At 39.3% G+C, this 4,559-nt stretch overlaps 1 pseudogene; it reads left to right on the top strand.

The window, feature by feature from the left end:
* Positions 1-3,370: 3,370 nt before the first annotated feature.
* LOC116068886 lies at positions 3,371-3,995 on the top strand (annotated as a pseudogene).
* Positions 3,996-4,559: the final 564 nt, after the last annotated feature.

Below are 4,559 nucleotides of genomic sequence, written 5' to 3'. Positions count from 1 at the left end.
TGTAAAACTTTTGCTGCTAGAAGGGCGGTCAGTGGGGCTTTATTTTATTTGGGGTTACACCAGTGGCTCTTCTGTCCTAATTTCTCTCTTCTTGTAGCTCCCACTGAATCCTTTGACTCACACTTTTCCTTACTGTGTGTGCTACATGCTGATGTCACTGAGCCTTGGTGACTTAAGTGTTCCTTGGCAGTGGCCAGCCTTGCTCCTATACTCCAGAGTACCTGTGCTTCTTACTCACAATCTCCAGAGCACCTGCCAGATTCTCCAGCTTAGAAGACTTCCTGGAAGTTAGGGCCATCAACCTCAAGCAAGCGCCCTGGATGATCATGGGTTCTTTGAACATGTGGAGTCTAGACAAGCCACTGAACACTTCTCTGGGGAAAAGGAAAGTGGGATTCCTTCTTTCTAGGAAAGAACAAAGTTGTTCCTCTCTCCAGAGAGGGGCCTTCTTGCACTCTCTGGATGTGTAGGTGCCCAGGAGAACACCTTTGGCTAAAGAACAGAAAGTAACTAGGGACTTTTCCAGGGACTTGTGACCAAACTCTTGAAATATGTATTGAAATGAACTCATAGGTCTTCACTATTTTGCTATAACACTAAAAGTTCACTGATCTAAGATTTATGGCTGGTTCTTCACTATTTCTACCTTGGCAGGGTTAATTTAAAATTTCCAAAACAGTCATGCTATTTACCCTTCTATCAAAGTACAAAAAATTTTTTATGTTTGTTCCCTTCATTTCTTAATTCTTGTTTTTCTCAAAAGATGTTAGACTTATCTTCTTCTGCTCAATTTATTTTTAGACAGGCTTCTGTTCAATGTGTTCCTAGAACCCCTTTGAGAGCCACTCACAGTAATAAACATCAGAGTTACCTTAGGAGGAGGGACTGGAAGGAGCAAGATCATTCATGTTTTCTTTACAAGGCTCTGTTGTCTTTACTTTCTTAAAATAAGAACATATTAACTAACTTCATATGATTTAAAAATATTAAATAATAAATATTGTCACAAAGAAACTAAAAATGTAAAGATTTATACTAACTCTTACTAAGTAATTTCTTATAAATATAAATATGTGAGGGGAAACTGGGAAAGGAGAAATCATATGACATGTAAATAAAGAAAATATCTAATAAAAATATATTTAAAAAATAAATATAAATATGCACATAAATAGATACACAAAATAATGTTTGTAAAATACATAAGATACTTCCTAGAATATTGTAAATCCATCATTTAGTAAATAAAAAGTCTATTATATGTGCTTTAAGAAAATATGAACATTAGAAAATTGTGCAAAATGATGTACAAAAGAAATTTTTTTTTGTGCCTAGCATCTGATGTTTTCTTTATTCTCATGCAAGAAACTGTGGTAAGTTAGAGTCAAGGCACATGCTGAGTTTAACTCATTCCCTAGCACTAACTGACTCAGGCATAATTTAAAGCCAGGAGGCTTGTCCAGAGTTTCAGCTCTTAGTGGAAGTTGTCTGTCTTTGATTGATTGCACAGGCACGGCCCTTCTGAACACTTCTTGTGATTGACCTAGGGCTGACCATTGATAGTCAGATGATATGCTGCATTCCTATGACTTTTATGATTCCAGTGAAGGCCCTTGTACATGAGTAGCTCTTGGATGCTTCTGGACCCTATACCTGTTCCTATGATCCCAACACATCTGGCTATTTCCTAAGACCTCAAATCTCAAAATGAACAGGAATAGGCTTTAAACTGTATCTGAGACTTGGGTCACCTATGAAGTTGGAGGTGGACTCTAATCTAAGATTATGGAGAATGGGAGACAGGGCAAAGGAGAGGCCTCAAAGAGCCAGGATGGTTCCAGAAAGCAGTCAGAATCCCACTCAGACTTACCCAGGGGAGGTCTGGCTTCACCTCAGCTCCAGGGGTTCACTGAGCCCTGAACAGGTCCACAGATGTCAATAAGCTTTTCCAAACTAAAGTTTTCTTTGAAGACAATCATCAGTTGGAGAGAGTTACATTGTAAAATATATTTATAAATGCACTATTCTATCTTAGTGATGTATACCATCCTTTTCTTTTTTGGACATATATACCATAGGTTTTCTTTACTAATAGCAAGATAATTATAAGAAGAGGATTAAGAATCATCCATCTTAAATTCTCCTTTGCTTGTGGACTGTGGTGGTTTGAATATGCTTGGCCCATGGTAAGTGCTATTAGGAAGTGTGGCCTTGATGGAAGAAGTGTGTTCTTGTGTAGGTGGGCTTTGAGGACTTCTAGTGCTCAAGCTCTGCCCATTGTAGAAGAGCCATTTTCTCCTGGATGTAGTAGGGATCAAGATGCAGAACTCTTGGCTCTTCCAGCACCATGTCTGCCTGGGTGCTGCCATGTTTCCTGACATAATGATAATAGACTAAACCCCTGAACTGTAAGCCAGCAACAATTAGATATTGACTTGGTCACAGTGTCTCTTCATAGCAATGGAAACCCTAAGACATAGACCAATAGGACTAATATAATAAAAATGACCATTCTACCAAAAAAAAAAAGAAATCCAGAGATTCAGTGCAATTGCCATCAAAATTCCAATACAATTCTTCACATAACCTGAAAGGACAATTTTCAGCTTTATGTGGGAACACACACACACACACACACACACACACACACACAACCCCAGAATAGCTAAAGCACTCCTGAATGATAAAAGAACTTCTGGTGATATCACTATCCCTGATCTCAAATTATACTACAGAGTATTAAAGTATACTTGGTAAGAATACTACAGAATAATAAAAAAAAAGGATGGTACTGGAAAAGAGACATTTAATAGAATAGAATTGAAGATCCAGAAATAAGTTCTCACATTTATCAACACCCAGTTTTTGATAAAGAAGTCAGAAATACACATTGGAAAAAAGACAGCGTCTTCAACAAATGGTGTTGATCAAACTGTATCTCTGTATGTAGAAAACCACAAATATGTCTATACTTACCACCCTGTACAAAACTCAACTCCAAGTGGATTAATGATATCAATATAAGGTCAGATACACTGAAACTGATAGAGGAGAAAGTAGGAATAACTTTAAACTCGTTAGCACAGGGAAAAAATCCTTTCTGAACAGAACACCATTAGGACAGGGACTAAGATAAACAATAAATGGGACCTCATGAGACTGATAAATGCCTGCAAGGCAAAGGACTCCATGATTGGGACTAATTGAAAGTCTACAGTATGGGAAAACATATTTACCAAGTACACATCCAAAAGAGGGCTAATATCCAAAAGATGTCAGAGACTAGAGATCAAGAAAACAAATAACCCAATTAAAAGTGGGTTGCAGGCTTTCGCCTGCTGCTGCTGCCTGTAGCGGCTGCTCTCCCAAGATGGCGGCTCCTCTAGGCGAGTACTTCAACGTTGGGAGCCAGGTGTCTTGCCGGAGGTGCCAGGAGCAGCGGCTGCAGGGCGAGGTGGTAGCCTTCGACTACCAGTCCAAAATGCTGGCTCTAAAATATCCCTCTTCCAGTGGAAAGCCCAACCATGCAGACATCTTGCTTATAAACTTACAGTATGTTTCAGAAGTAGAAATAATTAATGATCGAGCAGAAACCCCTCCTCCCCTAGCTTCACTCAATGTTAGTAAGCTTGCTAGCAAAGCACGGTCGTCGGAGAAGGAGTAGAAGCTGAGCCAGGCCTATGCAATCAGCACTGGTGTCTCCCTGGAGGGCCAACAGCTCTTCCGGACCATTCACAAGACCATTAAAGACTGTAAATGGCAAGAAAACCAGATTGTAGTCATGGAAGAAGTTGTTATTACACCCCCATATCAAGTGGAAAATTGTAAAGGCAAAGAGGGGAGTGCACTGAGCCATGTACGCAAAATAGTTGAAAAACATTTTAGAGGCGTGGAAAGCCAAAAGATACTGCAGCGTTCACAAGCCCAACAACCACAGAAGGAGGCTGCTCTGTCGTCCTGAGTCCCCAGACAGGGAGGACTCTTCCAACACCCAGCCACAGGTGCTGGCGGTGGTGATGGCTGCAGTGGAGGCAGGCCGGGAGGGAAAGGATCCTATATTTCTTGCTGACTCTTATTAGGGTCAGTGTTTCAAAAAAACCTAGACTTGAACAAACACCCAACAAAAAAAGAACAAGAGAACAATTTAAAAGTTGAATCATTACTTGACTAACAGACTTCGGCCTTCCATGTCCTTTTCACAGCCCTCTGGAGCAGTCATCTTGTTAGTTTTATTTTTGCAAATTCCCTTTCACTCTGCCCTTCACCTGTGACTTTCCTTTCCTAGTCTGTTTCTGCCATTCTGATTTTATATAAGTGGATATACTTGCCTTGTGAATGATTGAAAGAAACTTTTACATCTTTTCTTCCAAAATAAAAGTAACAAGCTGATTGTGATTCTGAAGTTGAGACCAGAGTAGAAGACAGAGGTCTCACTTTGAATTTTTCATTTTTTTCTTTGATTTTTTTTTCTTTTTCTTTTTCTTTTTTCTTTTTTTTTGCACAGGGCATGGCTTGAATTAGTTTTATTTTTCTTAACTTTAAATATATATATGGAAATA

Source organism: Mastomys coucha, unplaced genomic scaffold, assembly GCF_008632895.1.
Source record: "Mastomys coucha isolate ucsf_1 unplaced genomic scaffold, UCSF_Mcou_1 pScaffold22, whole genome shotgun sequence".
NCBI lineage: Eukaryota > Metazoa > Chordata > Mammalia > Rodentia > Muridae > Mastomys > Mastomys coucha.
The sequence above is the reverse complement of the archived record's forward strand: the minus strand, read 5'-3'. Positions and strand labels throughout refer to the sequence as shown.